The following is a 17,014-nucleotide window of genomic DNA, read 5'->3' as shown; positions in this document are numbered from 1 at the left end:
CAGCTGCTGTCAAGAGTCTGCGTGTGATTCAGAAGACTGATGGGCCCTTGTGGTTGGCAGACTGGAGCAACATGACGGAAGCAGGGAAGAATGCTTTGAGAGGGACAGGAGAAGACAGGCATTCCAAGGGAAAGGAGGTTATAAAGACAAAGCGTGACCCAGGGCTTTGCCAGGGGATTTGGGGACAGAAACGAAGAGTAGCACGTGTGGTCTGAACAATGCTATAGAGAAGGAGGCATGAAAACTAGTCTACCTGGTGCCCAGGAGTGTAGACGGTAAAGGTCAAAGGTCACCCGGAGGTCACCTCTGGAAGGAAATGGAGAACAAAGAGCTCCATGATAATAGAGAACTTGGAAGAAAGGTGGTCAATCTGAGGCATGTTAGTTGATTAATTGAAGCCATAACCCTTAAATTGAAGGATAACACTGACTTTTCATTTAAAGTTGTATTGTGTTTTTTAAGAGAAAGGACCCAAATAAACAAAATAAGAAATGAAAGAAGGGAAATAACCAATCCTGCAGAAATACAAAGATGCCATAAGAGAATACAATGAGTGAAGATATCCCCACAAACTTGACAACTTAGAAATGGATACAGTTCTAGAAATTTATAGCCTGCAAAGCTGAATCAAGAAGAAATTGAACAGACCCATCACTGGAGGGGAAATAGGATCTGTAATTTTAAAAACTCCCTGTGAAAACAACAAAACTCATTGCAAACAAAAGTCTAGGGCTGGGCAGCTTCACTGGGGAATTCCACCAAACATACAAAGAAGAATGTACATCCATCCTTATCAGACTCTTCCAGAAGACCGAAGAGGAGGGAACATTCCCTAAGACTCCTATGAAGCTCCTGTCTCCCTGATACAAAACCAGACAAAGACACCAGCAGAAAAGAAAATTACAGGCCACTGTTTGATGAATAGAGATGGAAAAAAATCCTCAACAAAATACTGACCAACCTAATTCCACAACACATGATCAAAGTGATCATACACCACTAGGGTCACAAGGATTCATCCTAGGGTCACAAGTATGTTTCAACATACACAAAAAAATGTGAACAAAAGAAAAGACAAAACCCACATGATCATCTCAATAGATGCAAAAAAAAGCTTCTGATGAAAGCCAATGTCCATTCATGATAAAAACCCTCACCAAAGTGGGTATAGAGGGAACATATCTCAATACAATAAAAACTTTTTATGACAAACCCACAGTCAACATAATACTCAATGATGAAAAGCTGAAAGTGTTCCTGCTAAAATCTGGAACAGGACAAGGATTCTGACAACTTCTATTTAATATCATAGTATAAGTCCTAGCTACAGCAATTAGATAGGAAATAAAATGGATCCAAGTTGGAAGAGAAGAGGTATCATATGCGTATAACGCAGGTCATATGCAGATGACATGATAACTCTATATAGAAAACTCTGAAGATCCCACACAAAACTATAAGAACTGATAAACGAATTCAGCAAGGTGGCAGGATACAAGATTAACAGTCAGAAATCTGCTGCATTGCTTTATACCAGTAATGAAATACCAGAAAGAGAAAATGAGAACACAATCCCTTTTAAAATCACATAAAAAGACATCCAGGAATAAACCTGACCAAGGAGGTGAAAGACATTTACCCTGAGAATAGAACATTGATAAAGGAAACTGAAGAAGACTCAAAGAAATGGAAGGATATTTCATGCTCCTGGACTGGAAGAACTAATACTGTTAAAATGGCCATACTACCCAAAGCAATCTATGGATTTAATACCATCCCTATCAAATTACATTTTTCACAGAACTAGAACAAATAGTCCTAAAGTTTATATGGAACCACAAGAGACCCAGAATTGCCAAGGCAATCCTGAGAAAAAATGAAGAAATCAGGAGGCATAGCTCTCCCAGACTTCAGACGATACTTCAAAGCTACAATAATCAACACAGCATGATACTGGCACAAAAACAGACACTTACCTCAATGGAACAGGATAGAGAGCTCAGAAGTTAACCCACACACTTATGGTCAATCTTCAACAAAGGAGGCAAGAATACATAATGGAGAAAAGACAGTCTCTTTAGCAAGTGATGCTGGGAAAGCTGGACAGCCACATATAAACTGATGAAGGTAGAACACTCCCTCACAGCATACACAAAAATAAACTCAAAATGGCTTAAAGACTTAAATATAAGACATGACACCATAAAACTCCTGGAAGAGAACATAGGCAAAACATTCTGACATAAATTGTAGCAGTGTTTTCTTAGGTCAATTTCCCAAGGCAAAATAAATAAAAGCAAAAATAAACAAATGGGACCTAATCAGATTTATACGCTTTTGCACAGCAAAGGAAATCATAAACAAAAATATTACCTACAGAATGAGAGAAAACACTCACAAACAATACAATTGACAAGAGCTTAATTTATAAAATATACAAACAGCTCATATAGCTCAATATCACAAAATCCCAAATAACCTAATCAAAAAACAGACAGAATACCTAAACAGACATTTCTCAAAGAAGACACGCAGAGGGCCAACAGGCACATAAAAAGATGTTCAACACCACTAATTACTAGAGAAACGCAAATCAGAACTCCAGTGAGGTGTCACCTCACACTGGTCAGAATGGCCATCATCAAAATGTCTACAAATAACAAACGTTGGAGAGGGTGTGGAGAAAAGAGAACCCTGCTAGACTGTTAGTAGGAAAGTAAACTGGTGCAGCCAATATGAAGGGTCCTCAAAAAACTGAAAACAGAGCTACCATATGATCCACCAATCCTATCCTAGACATGTACCTGGACAAAACTGGAATTCAGAAAGATACGTGCTCCCCAGTGTCCACAGCAGTGCTATTTACAGTAGCCAAGACGTGGAAGCAACCTAAGTGTCCGTTGACAGACAAAGGGATAAGGAAGATGCAGTACTTTATGCACAATGGATTATTAGCCATGCAAAAGAACGAAACAGTGCCGCTTGCAACAAAACGGATGGACCTAGAGATTATCACAGTAAGTGAAGTAAGTTAGACAAAGACAGATATCATATAATATCACTTATGTGTGGCATCTAGAAAAAATATACCAATGAACTTATTTACAAAACAGAAAAAGACTCATATACACAGAAAACAAACCTATGGTTATCAATGGAGAGAGGTGGGAGAGGAATAATTTAGGAGTTTAGGATTAATAGATATACTCCATTCTAAATAAGCAACAAGGACCTACTGTATAGCGTGGGGAACAATATTCAGTATCACAATATTCAGTATCTTGTACTAACCTATAATGGAAAAGAATCTGAAAAATATGTGTGTATGTGTATATATATCTGAATCACTTTGCTGTACACCTGAAACTAACAACATTCTAAATCAACTACACCTCAATAAATAAAAAATAGAGTTGTGCTTCTCAAATTTGGCTGTATGTACCTTAGAATCATACAAGGAACTGTTCAAAAAAAATAAATTTTGCATAACCAATTGGAAGATATGACCTCCTATGGAAGAAAGGACTCCTTTAGCAGCAAATAAGATAAAATACTAAAGAACAAATTTAACAAGATATGGGCAAAACCTTAAAATAATACAAAAAGACAAATGTGTAGGTTTTCCTTGCCATTGAATAGGATGATTCAACATCACAAAGATTCCAGTTATATCCAAATTAATATATATATTTAATGCAATCTCAATAAAAAAATACCAACTTTTTTTCTGGAGCTATATAGTTAATTCTAAATTTCATGCATACAAAGTAAAAAAAAACGAAAACCCTGAGAACAGAAAAGTAAAAGGCAGGACATCCTATCAGATATTAAAACATACATGATAAAGTCTACATAATGCAGAAGGTTGTACTGATGCTTGAAGAGACAGACTGAGCAAAGGAACATACTAGAAAGGCCAGTAAGAGGCCTAAATACATTTGGAAATTTGATTCAGGATGAAGGAGGCATCTCAAGTCATCAGAGCAAAGATAGATTCCTTAATAAGTGGCAGAGTGACAACTGGATGGCCATTTGGAAAAAGATAAATTTGGATCCATACCTCATACCACACACATACCACATATTAAACAACGAATGTATCACACCCAAGTGTAAAGAAATGAAACGAGTACTGAAAGAAAACATAGGTGAACTCCTTTCCAATTTTGGGGTGGGAGAGGCCAACTCTGACTCAAAATTCAGAGCTGTAAAAAAAGATAAAGACACCATCATAGCAAGGAACAAGAACTCCATGACAAAAAAAAAGTAATAATAATAACAAAGGACAAATTGGGAGAAAATATTTGCAATTTGCATCACAAAGAGTCAATGTCTTTAATATATAAATAATTTTTAAAAGCTAAGAAAAGGATTTTTAAAAAACCCTCAGATGGAAATTAGTGGCAAGTAAACAAGTAGAAAATTCACACAAAAAGATATACAGGTGGTCTTTAAATGTGTGAAAAAATGCTCATCATTATTTCAAGAGAAAAGCATATTAAAACCACAATTTCTCACTAATTAGAATGGAACAAATCCAAACGCTGTGCAAAACATTCTGTTGGCAAGCTGTGATAAAACACACACTCTCCTAATTTTCTACTGGGTAAAAAATTGCATAGCAACTGCTGTGGAGGGGAGTTTAGGGAGAGGAAAAAAAACACCTAAATATGCAGTTTCTCTTTGACTTATCAAACCACTTCTAGGAATCAACTCCTAAGATGTATGTCCACAAAGACTAAAACACTGCAAGTGCTGGGTCATCTACTGTGGCACTATTATTACAGCAAAACATTAAAAGTAGCCCGAATATCGATCAGTAGAAAGCTTATTGAACACATTATGCTCTATCCCCATGGTAGAATATGTGGCTTTATGGAGAGGCAGCCATGAAAAAGAAGAACTTCCCTGGTGGTCCAGGGGTTAAGAATCCACCTGCCAATGCAGGGGACACAGGTTCAATGTCTGGCTTGGGAAGACTCCACATTCTGCAGAGCAGCTAAGCCCGAGAGCAGAAACTTCTGAGCCCGTGTGCTGCAACAAGAGAAGTCACTGGTATAAGGAGAGAGTACACCACAACTAGAGAAAGCCCACACACAGCAGTGAAGACCCAGCACAGCCAAAAATAATCTTTTAGTGAGTTAAAAAAATCAGAATGAACTCTATATGCTGAGATGGAGTCATTTCTAGGATATATTGTCCGTGAAAAAAGAAAGGTCCAGAACATTGTATACAGAATTCTAACTTTCGTGTAAGAAAGCAGATATAAGAATATCTACATGTATTTGCTCATTTTTGCAAAAAGAAACCTAAGAAAGATAAACCAGAAACTAAGAAAATAGTTCCCCACACTCCACAGAGGGCGAATGGAAACCCATATACTTTCTTACATGGTTTTGACTTTTAAACCATGCCAATCACTTATTCAAAAATAATTTTTAAGAAAAAGGAAGGAAAAAGGCAATTCCTAAAATCCAATTTATAAAAGCACAAATAAACCCAATGCATATCAAATTAATAACATAACCACACTTAGAAAAGAATAATTCCTGTCAGTTTTGAAAAGTACTCTGTACATTCTTCATGAGATGTATTCAAAGCATAGAGAGAAGTATAAATTGGGAAACTTTCCCAGTAGGTTAATTATTAGTTGCAATCTGGGTTAAAATTGGAAACAGCTGTATGTTTTTGATAATGCAAATAATTAAATAAATATATTCATCTTACAAGAACCAAGATTTTCACCCTAAGAGGAAAAAAAAGAAAAAAAAGATGTGAGTATAAAATAAAAGAAGGTAAGAAAACCCCCAAGTTAATTTGAACCGGACCTGTTCATCTGAATCAATTAGAGCATCTGAAAGAAAGACCTTATTGAAATACCAACACACTGAGTAAGAAACAATCTGTGAGTCCTAAAGTGAGACAGGGTTGGGCAGGGTGGGGCAGCAAGAAGAAAAGCTCTTCCTCTTTAAAGAAGGATGCTGGTCATATATGTAGACAGAATGAGGAAAAGAAGGACATTATCACCTTGCCACTGCTAATAAAATAAATGATCCAGGCAACGATCATCAATGATGCTAAAAACACTGGGGGACAGAGTTTTAGGGAAGAAGACAGTCACTGCTTTCACCAGGCGAGGAAGGAGCACCGGTGATCCCGGACGGTGGGCCAGCCTGCAACGAGCAGGCGCAGGAGGCACTGTGCAGCGCCCCCTGGGAATGGGCCTGCGGGCTGCCTCGCCGCGTCTATGCAAGCCTCTGTCCACAACCGCAGAAAGGGACAGAACAAGTGAGTGACACCATGAAGGAGCGAGCAGTCAAATCCAGAAAGTAGGATTCCGTAAGGACTGGCCTAGATAGTTCAAAGTGAATCAAATCTTTTTCTTTTATGTGTTTTAGGGTAAAAGAGACAGCAGAGATAGAACCAAATGTTACACATGGCCCTTGCTTAGATCCTAGAATGGAAGAGAACAGAAAGGAGGGGAGGGAGAAAGAACAAAGCCGAAGAGGGGACAAACAGAACATCCGAACATAAACTGGATGCTAGACGGTACTTAAGGAATTACTGCTACTTTGCTTAAGTGTGAAAATGTGATTTTGGCTATGCAGAATAAGTGATTTATTTCTAGATATTTCATGCTGAAATATTTTAGGGAGATAGACTCTTACACAGGAACTTCAAATGGTTCAGCCAAAGTTGGGGGTGGGGTGGGGGGCAGGCGAGGAGGGAAGAAACATATACTCACAGGTAAAGCAGATACAGCAAAGATGTAACAATACTGGTCCAGTGGTCTGATACTGGATAAGAATCCAATGGTGGTCCAGTGGGTGAGAATCTGCCTGCCAGTGCAGGGGACACGAGTTCAATCCCTGGTCCAGGAAAATTCCACATGCCACAGAGCAACTAAAGCCCATGCTTAGCCACTAAAGTCCACACGCCCCAGAACCCGTGTTCTACAACAACAGAAGCCACCACAACAAGAAGCCCACGCAGGGCAATGAAGAGTAGACTCCCCCTTTGCCACCACTAGACGAAGCCTGTGCATAGCAAGAAAGACAAATGCAACCAAATCAACTAAAGTTTAAAAGTAACAATAGGTTTGCTCTAAGGAAAGGGTAAGTCCCCATTCTGTGAGTTTGAAAATGTTCAAATAAAAAGTGAGGAGAGCTGTTTCCACCATCTTTCCGTGCTGCCAGAATGGTGCGCATGAATGTCCTGGCTGCTGCTCTCAAGTATCAACAATGCCAAAGAGAGAGACAAACGCCAGGTCCTTTTAGGCCGTGCTCCAAAGCCATCCTCAGGTCTCTAACAGTGATGATGAAGCATGGTTACATTGGCGAATTTGAAATCACTGATGATCACAGGGCTGGGAAAATCATTGTGAACCTCACAGGCAGGCTAAATAAGTGTGGAGTGATCAGCCCCAGATTTGCTGTGCAACTCAAAGATCTAGAAAAATGACAGAATAATCTGCTCCCATCCCGTCAGTTTGGTTTCATTGTATTGACAACCTCAGCTGGCAACATGGACCGTGAAGAAGCAAGATAAAAATGCGCAGGAGGGAAAATCCTTGGATTCTTTTTCTAGGGATGTAAGTGAAAGTGAAATCACTCAGTCATGTCCGACTCTTTGCAACCCCATGGACTATAGCCTACCACGTTCTTCCGTCCATGGGATTTTCCAGGCAAGAGTACTGGAGTGGGTTGCCATTTCCTTCTCCAGAGGATCTTCCTGACCCAGGGAATCGAACTCCGGTCTCCTGCATTGTAGGGAGACACTTTACCGTCTGAGCCACCAGGGAAGCCTAGGGATGTAATACATACAAATAAAATGCCTCAGAGGTGGAAAAAAAAAAATAGCGAGGGGAGAATGTAAAAACCAACAAGAAAAGGTTCCAGCCTTGCCCCTGCCCCAGACCAACCAAATCTCTAGGCTTGAGGACCATCTGTGAGGTTGCCCTCTCTGGTGCAACCCAGATTCTAATGAAAACCTTCATGTGAGTACTAACCATTCAGAGTTCCAGGGGGTAAGGGAAATAACCTAGTGATAGAATTTTGAAGTGAAGAGATGGATCTGAGGGCACACAGATATCCCCCGAACAGTGACTGAAAAGAGCAAGAAGAGGATGCAGAGCCAGCAGGTGCGGGTGTGTGTCAGGGGAGGGCTGGTTCTGGAGGGAATGAGGAGCCTCTCTAAAGAGCAGTGGCTGAAGCTGCAGCCAGGGGTCCAGGGATGCTCAAACACTTCTCATGAAGTAGCTGATCTAGCCGAGGTTTCTTAACCCAGACCCCATTAAGTCAGAATCTCTGGGGGCTGGACTTGGGTGTGTGGGCTTTCTAAGGCTCTCCAGGTCACGCCGAGGAAGGCCCCAGTAGGAACTACTGTCAGACCAAGTTCTTCAGCTGCTTCCAACCCTGACGGACCTGATTCCCAAATCTGGGAGGGCTGGGCAGCCCCACCCGTAACTGACCAGCTCTTTCCTTAGTTGGTGAGACCCTTTCCCCAGGGAATCCAGAAGCCTTGGGGAAAAGCAGGGGGCAGGGTTGTCCTCCTCCGCAGGCCCCACCGTTGTGTCTAGACTCTAACACCTGCGGGGGAAGGGGAAGGGAGGTGTGGGCGCAGGACAAAGAACGCAAGGAATTTCAGTCAAACATTTTAGCTTCCAGGGCGGCGGGAGGAGGGCGGGGCAGGTAAGAGGAGCGAGTCAGACAGCCTTGACCTGAGACTTTGGCTTATCCTTTCTCCTCACTGGGCCTCAGTCCCCTCATTTGAGAAACAGGTCCCTCTGATTTCCTAGGTCCCCAAGCTTCCCTCCTTTCTCTGATTTTACCATTCTCACCAAAGGGAAGCATGAACATGCCCTAAAAAGGTTGAGGTGGGCTCTGATGTGTCACAATATCCATTCTACCGTCATAGTAAAGCAGGCGGGAGGCTTGTGGATGCCGGGCACACCCCACGGGGTGGCCACTCCACAGCGGTGGCCCCTGGCCAGCCCTGTCTCCCTGTGAGACTGTCCTTGTGAAGCAAGTACCAACTTCCCAACTACAGGGGAAGGCAGAGAAGTAATTGCCATTATTTCTTCTTAACAGATTCTGACTTCGTTTACAAACGTCCACTTCCACCAGAGGAGAAAACTAAATTCTGTCACTTCACAGTAACTGGGTGGATTCCAGAAATGTTCTATTGTTTGGGAAACAGTCCATTCAGGATGCTGCCCACTTCTCCTTCCTGTATCCCCAAACCTGCCCTCAACAGGTGGGGGTGCATCTTAAGTTTCATCCTGGGGGTGGGAGAAGAGCTCTGATCTACAACCGCCGTTGTCTGGCAGGGGTCACCGTGAGGAAGGGGCCCTGTCCCCGCTCCTCCAGTTCCCGAGGCCTCTAGACTTCAGGTCGACTGACACACTCCCCGGCCCCCACCCAAAACAGAGGCCCCCATGGATGTGCCTGGGCCTGTGCCAGGCAGCCAGAGCCAAGTGGTGAACCAGACAGCCCCAAAACAGACAGTGCAACCAAGGGATGAATTCCATACCTTTGACCTTTGTGGGTCGGCTTGTGCTGAAACAGGAGATGCAGGGAGCTCAGGAAGGAGCCGGGTGAGGCAGGAGGCCTCCCTGCTCTGGCACTTCAGGGACACCTTAGTTTACCCAGTTGTCCGCTTCAGGGCCAAGCTTCAGCCCTCGCCTGTTTTGCACAAGAAACTCAGCTGCAGGGAGCATCCCATGGTTTGTGTCAATCTCAGGGACGTGGGAGGGGAAGGGGAACATCACCCTCCTCCATGTTACCGCCTCTCCTTCCAGACTCCCCTCACCACCCTCCATCCTGGGAACCTGAGCTCCTCCTCTCTTGGTCGTGCTGAGGAGCTCACTCAGTGTCTCGGACCTGGACACAAGCCCGCCTGGGGCCTTGCCCCCCACCCGCCCCACCTGGGAGGGTTAGTGAATGTCCTTCCAGGCAGTTTCAAGACACCTCACACATATCCCTCCCCACTCACCAAATAACACTCCCTCCATGCCACGGCATTCTCACCTACACCCATCTGTCCCTTATGGGAACCCACTCCAGTACTCTTGCCTGGAAAATCCCATGGATGGAGGAGGCTGGTACGCTGCAGTTCATGGGGTCGTGAAGAGTCGGACTGAAGCGACTTAGCAGCAGGTGGGGCTGGAAGGGCCACCTCCTAGCCCTCTGGCAGCAAAAGTCAGCTCCCTCCTGCCTTGACCCTCCTGTCCCCATGTCCCCCATCGGTCACCTCATCCATTCCCTCACGGGGCCTAAGGCCTCCTTCTTCCCTCACTAGTTTTTCCTCCCCAAGTGTGAAAGCGCCATGGCTTTCTCATCCCTGGGTGGGGCCTGGACTGTGGGCTCAGTGGAAACATGGGTCAGGCTAGGGATCATCCCCCGAGCAGAACAGTCAACTCTAGAAAAGCAAGCTATGGCCTCTTCAGGAAACTGGGAATGACAAGGAGTGAAGAGTTAACTTAGAAATGATTTGGGGGACTGCCCTGGTGGTCCAGTGGTTAAGGATCCACCTACTAAATGCAGGGGACACAGGCTTGAACCCTGGTCCAGGAAGATCCCACATGCTGCGGGGCCCATGTGCCACAACCACTGAGCCCACTTGCCCAACTACTGAAGCCCGAGCACCCAGAGCCCATGCTCTGCAACAAGAGAAGCTACCGCGAGGAGAAGCCCGCAGACGGCAGCTGGAGAGCAGCCCCTGCCCTCTGCAACCAGAGAAAACCCACACGCAGTAATGAAGACCCAGCACAGCCAAAAAAATTGTTTTAAAAAAATGATTTGCCCCAACCAGATCTTGTGGGAAAATACTGCCTTCCCCAAGGTTTTATTATGATTGTAAAATTAATATTTATACAAAAATTTAAATTAAGGAAATAGAAGATGAAGGCAAACCATAACCTCCTACTCAGAGCTTAGTCACTAATGTTATATACTGCTTCCAAACACTGTATTCGTATTTGTCTTTTCAAAATAAAACGGGGTGACTTTTATGTATTTTTATTAAAGCAACACATGCTCTCTGTAAAACCAAAATCCTATCATACAGAAAAGTAATTGTAACCACCTTTGCTTTTATTTGACAGACTGTGGACATCCTTCCTTGTCAAGGACTTCAGATTCACACCATCATTTTTAAAATTTATTTATTTGGCTGCGCTGGCTCTTGGGGGCTGTTTGTGGGATCTAGTTCCCTGACCAGGGATGGAACCCAGGCCCCCTGCATTGAGAGCACGAGGTCTTAAGCCACTGGACCACCAGGGATGTCCCCGCATCATTTTCAACGGGGCCACACAATTCCATTTTGCAGAGGTACCATAATTTAACAAAGCTCACCTTTGAAAATATCATAGTGAGGAACACCCTTACCTCTTCGAACGTTTATCCGGTTATTTCTTTAGGATAAACTTCTAAAAATAGGATTACTGAACCTAATGCTTTTGGCACATATAGACATGGTAATCTGAAGGACTATATCCATTTCCAGTCCCCCACTCCCACTGTGGAGGGCTCACTTCCCGTCTTCACCAACTCTGGGTATCCCCACTCATTCGGGCCAGTTTTAGAAGTGAACAAAGTGATTCACGGATGCTTTGCCTTCATCATGAGTGATGCTGAATCCCACCTGCTGCTGCCGGTCATTTGCTCTTCTATGAATAGTCTTCATCTCCTTTAGTCCTTTTTCTCTCGAAATATTAATTGTTTTCTATTTCAAGAACTTTCATATATCAGAGATTTTAGTAATCTCTCATGTATATTGCAAATATTTTCCCCATTTGTTCCTCATCTCATATGAGCCTCACAACAATCCTGAGGGGAGGGGACTGGCAGAGCAGGTGGAATCATCCCCACTTGGTTGATGTGGAGACTGTGACTCAGTGAGGGATACTGGCTGGCGGTGAGAGGCCCTGGGTGACCATGGTTTCCTTGCTGAGCCTGGTGGCACCAAGCTGTACTGCTGCTCCAGCAGGGCCCTGACAGCATCCTCTAGTATCATGGGGGCTGGAGGAGGGCTGGGTTGTCCTTATCCACGTATGAAGCGTGGGGTGAATGTCCACGATGGCATGTGACCGGGAGCCTTTCCTTCCTGGACTTCGCCAGGTGGGAATCCAGAGCTGGATCCTGGCTACGTCTCTCTCCAGTCAGATCGAACCCAAGGAAACAGTGATAAACCTCAGCGTCTCCACATCTTGGCTAGCTGCCACACTTTATATTCCACCAGTTCTATGTGAGGGTCCATTTCTCCTGAGCCGCCTCCTTACTGGGCAACATTCTTTTCAGTGTTTTGTCAACCTGAGGGATAATACCTCCACTGATTTAATTTGCATTATTTGACCACTATCGTTTTTTGTTGGCTTTTTTTTTTTTTGTAGGTATGGCTGTTAACTATTTGATATTCTTTTCTGAGCTCTTTATGTCCTTTGTCCAGCTCTCATGGGGTGCTCATCTTCTACTTCCTCATGGATTTGTAAACATTCCTTTCATATTAGTGATAGTAACTCTATTGTATGATTTTGATTAAGCCTAGCAATGACTTACTCTATGCTTTTTGCCTTTATTTTCATGTTTACAAAGGATTTCACTACTATTTTCGTCTGCCTTTTATGGTTGAAGAAAAACAGAAGCTCATGAAGAAATTCCGGAGAGAGGAGCTGGGGTAGGGAGGGCAGGTACTTTAAGAGTGGGCGTAGGTGGGATCTAAACCCGGGGTGCCACCGACTCCAAAGCACTCATCTCCAGACTCAGGAGCACATCCAACAGGGGGTGTAGAAAGAAAATATCAGCCCTTCGACTTATGTGCACATAAAGATTTTACAGGAAAACAGAACATACAGAAGGTGTACAAAAATACGTTCCATTTATAGAATACTCAGGTATCCATCCCCTGGGCTAATCCACCATTTACTTGCTGTCTTGTCCTTTCGAATTTCTGTTTTTTTCCATATGCTACTACCCCTGACAACCACTTGCCATATACGTCTGTGCAATAGCACACGAATAATGAAAGTGAAAGCCACTCAGTTGTGTCCAACTCTTTGCGACCTGGAATTCTCCAGGCCAGAATACTGGAGTGGGTAGCCTTTCCCTTCTCCAGCGGATCTTCCCAACCCAGGATCAAACCCAGGTCTCTCGAATTACAGGTAGATTCTTTACCAGCTGAGCCACAAGGGAAGCCCAAGAATACTGGAGTGGGTAGCCTATCCCTTCTCCAGCGGATCTTCCCAACCCAGGAATCGAACCAGGTCTCCTGCATTGTGGCAGATTCTCCACCAACTGAGCGGGGAAGCCCACACATATAATATATAATGTATAAATCAGTAAATGTGCATATATTGGAGGAGGCAGGTCAGGCTTTTGACTTTCAGCGACTGCCAACCCCGCCCCACCCCCAATCTCTGCCTGCTGGTTTCTTGCTCCACCCACAGGCTTCCTTTGCTGCCTGGTTTGCACCCAGTGCTTTAGTTTGCATATGGCTGGTGGAGGCTGCTCTGGCCTCCTTTCTTCAGCCCTCACTGCTGATCGGCAGGGCCTTCTTCTTCCTCTGTCCATGTTTCAGGGCTGGCTCTGGGCTGCGGTGGGGGCGACCATGTGGTGCAGCACTGCCCCCAGGGACCCGCATATGTGGGCTGCTGCCCTCCTGCGTGTTCATTTTAAAGGAGGATGTAGCACTGGAATTCCTTTTTTCACTTCGTTAAGTTCATTAAGTTGCAGTAATAATTTTTAATAATCTTCACCAGCACAATATATCACCTTTGTTATACAGTCAAGTTTGATAAACCATGGATCTGTTTCCATACTTTTGTGATTTGACCCATCTGTTGAATGCTGGGTCATCATGGCTTTGTAATATATTTTAATAACAGTAGACAAGTCCTTTCTCCTTGCTGTTATTTTTACTGTCTTCCCTTATTTGCCTGTATCTTGAACTGTTTTTCACATTTACTTTTCCAGGTTAATTTCAGAATCTTTTTGTTGAGCTCTTAAAAAAACGCTGCTGCAAAGTATTAGTTCACTGAGGAGTGTATTGTGTGTGTACCAAGTTACAGACTCCATGCTTGTCCCTGTCAAGGGTGGGAGTTAATTCTTGCTGGGCTCCATAGCCCCACTCTCTTCTGAGAGCCTTTCTGAGTCTGAGCTGAGCAGGAGATGAGCAATTTAGCCTCTCCCAGCTTCATTTAATCTCATCAGCCGTTCTCATCAGCCTGACTGCACGAGGGCAGGCTGACGGTCAAATGCTCCTCATCTGGTTTCAATTCAATATTCGAAAATGCTCAAATGGAAACACTGCAATTAACCTTACAAAGCCTCACGGGCTAACCAAACAGCATATCTCTGCTTTTTGCTGGAATTACGGCAAGTCAGTGGAGGAACCCCTGGTATCATAAGGCTGAACAGAAGTTCTGACAGGGAATGATGTATGTCTTTGATTAAAATTTTTAAATGGAGTGATCAGTTACCAGAAAATGGAATCTGTTTACTTGAGAGATGCTTTCAAATTATGTGTTTCATGGAAGCAAAATTAATTAAAGAGCTTCCTGGTCAGGGTAAGATGAATTACTTCATTATTCCTTACTGTTCTCCATTGGGGAAAAGTTGGTAGGCTCTGTGGTGTAGGGGTGGAGAGCTGACGTGCCGCAGAGCAGTGGCTCTCAAACAGTTATGTGCACAACAATCATACGGGATCTCGTTAAACTACAGCTTCCGACTGGGGACACCTGCGTGGAGGCTCACTCTGCATTTCTGGTCAGCTCCCAGGTGACGCTGCAGGTACAGGACCACGTCTCGGTAACCAGGTTGTAGACAGACTGGCAGACGGGTTCCCTCAGCCCTTCCTTCTTACACAGCAAGGACAGGTGGGATGGGCTCTACCACGTCTGATACGTGATGACACCACGTCCTCCAAATCACCAGAGACCTGGGAGCCCAGCAGACGCAGAGCCCAGGGGCCTCGAGACTGGGGGGCTTGGGCCCCGACTACAAAGTTCAACTTGGCCTCATGCCTCTGAGTCATCCTGAAGGGAGACCAGATAGGGGCCCCGGCTGCAGACCGCCCCCCACCAGGAGTACTTCACACGGCTCAGGTATACGGGCAGCACCCAGGACTCAGCGAGCACACAGACCACCAGCCCCGCAGCAAGACTGACAATGACCGAGTGCTGCTCACTGCACCTGCAGGGAGCCTGCCGGCTCTGTCCTCTGCTTAGTCCCCGCTTGGTGTCCTGGGTCCCAGAAAGCCCCCCCAAGCCTCTCAGAGCGGGACCAGCGTTCGCCTCAACCTCTGTCTGCTCTCCTGCAACTCTGAGTGGTGCTGAGGAGCCCTTGTCTGACGGCCTGTGTCCCCTCCCAGCCCCATTTTTCCGGCCCCAACCCACCTCTGCTTCGTCAGAGCTCTTGGAGGGTCTCCGTTCAGCCCCTTCTTACCTGTGACCTGGTGGTGCTGGGTGTTCGAGACCCGGTCCAGGCTGTTGCAGCGAGGGCAAGTGATGGCCGATGCCTTCTCTACCTCATGCTCTTCTCTCTCAAGCCTGGCCTTCAGGAGAGCTCTTTGTCCCTTCCACCATGTTTTATTTTTTTTTTTTTTAGCTATAAACAATCAAATGCATACATCTCAAGTTTATACTTAACACCTCTTGAGCTACACGAGTCATCAGCCAGCTCCAGCTCTGAGCATCTCCACCGCTCCTGGAAGGCCTCTGTGCCCTCAGTCCCCGCTCACCTCCTGCCACAGGTGAGCACAGCTCTGATTCTCATCACAACCATCCATTAGGTTTCCCTGTTCTCAGTGTCTCATCTCGTCCTCTGTTTCTCCTGTTCTACAAATAACAAACCCAAGACAAGTGAGTTGGTCTTTCTGACCTGGTCCTGTAACTGAGGACTCTGTGGCCTTCTCAGAACAGATTACCCTTCCCCTGTCCACATCCCCAGTCCACCTCCTGTTTGCAGAAGAGCTTCTGCCTCCTCAGCCTTCCCCGAGTTCCAAAGAGTAAAATTAATCTGAGAAGTGAGAAAATACAGAAAGGAAAACAGTCAAGACAAAATAAGAGTTTAGCCATTAAGAAAGTCAAGGTCCTTCAGTTGCTCCTCAAGGGCTACAAATAATATTTTGAGCCATTTCCTTTGCTTTGCAGATACCGAAACCCCCACAGGTGGAAGAAGCTGACTGCATGTTGATCACAAGCACACAGACTCCAGAGTAGTTGAAGCCAACGTCCTCCAGCGGATCACACACCCCACGACACCTCCCTCACCATGTCTTTAAAAACCTTTCTCGGAATTTATCAGGGAAGTTTGGGCCTTTAGAGCACGAGCTACCTGGACTCCCTGTTCAGTGCTGCGATAAATGGTGCACTTCCCTTCACTACGACGAGGTGTCAGTAGACCGGCTTTACTGCGTGTGGGTATTTCTGCTTTGACTATGCCAAAGCCTTTGACTGTGTGGATCACAACAAACTGTGGAAAATTCTTAGAGATGGGAATACCAGATCATCTGACCTGCCTCTTGAGAAATCTGTATGCAGGTCAGGAAGCAACAGTTAGAACTGGACATGCAACAACAGACTGGTTCCAAATAGGAAAAGGAGTACATCAAGGCTGTATATTGTCACCCTGCTTATTTAACTTATATGCAGAGTACATCATGAGAAATGCTGGGTTGGAGGAAGCATAAGCTGGAATCAAGACTGTGGGGAGAAATATCAATAACCTCAGATATGCAGATGACACCACCCTTATGGCAGAAAGTGAAGAACTAAAGAGCCTCTTGATGAAAGTGAAAGAGGAGAGTGAAAAAGTTGGCTTAAAGCTCAATATTCAGAAAACTAAGATCATGGCATCTGGTCCCATCACTTCATGGCAAATAGATGTGGAAACAGTAGCAGACTTTATTTTGGGGGGGCTCCAAAATCACTGCACATGGTGATCACAGCCATGAAATTAAAAGATGCTTACTCCTTGGAAAAAAAAGTTATGGCCAACCTAGACAGCATATTAAAAAG

The 17,014-nt window shown here is 44.6% G+C and overlaps 1 pseudogene; it reads left to right on the top strand.

Moving 5' to 3' along the window:
* Positions 1–7,194: 7,194 nt before the first annotated feature.
* Positions 7,195–7,587, top strand: LOC120865982 (annotated as a pseudogene).
* Positions 7,588–17,014: the final 9,427 nt, after the last annotated feature.

The sequence above is a fragment of the Oryx dammah genome, unplaced genomic scaffold (genome assembly GCF_014754425.2).
Source record: "Oryx dammah isolate SB20612 unplaced genomic scaffold, SCBI_Odam_1.1 HiC_scaffold_8, whole genome shotgun sequence".
NCBI lineage: Eukaryota > Metazoa > Chordata > Mammalia > Artiodactyla > Bovidae > Oryx > Oryx dammah.
Note: the sequence above shows the minus strand (reverse complement) of the source record. Positions and strands in the feature narration are given on the sequence as shown.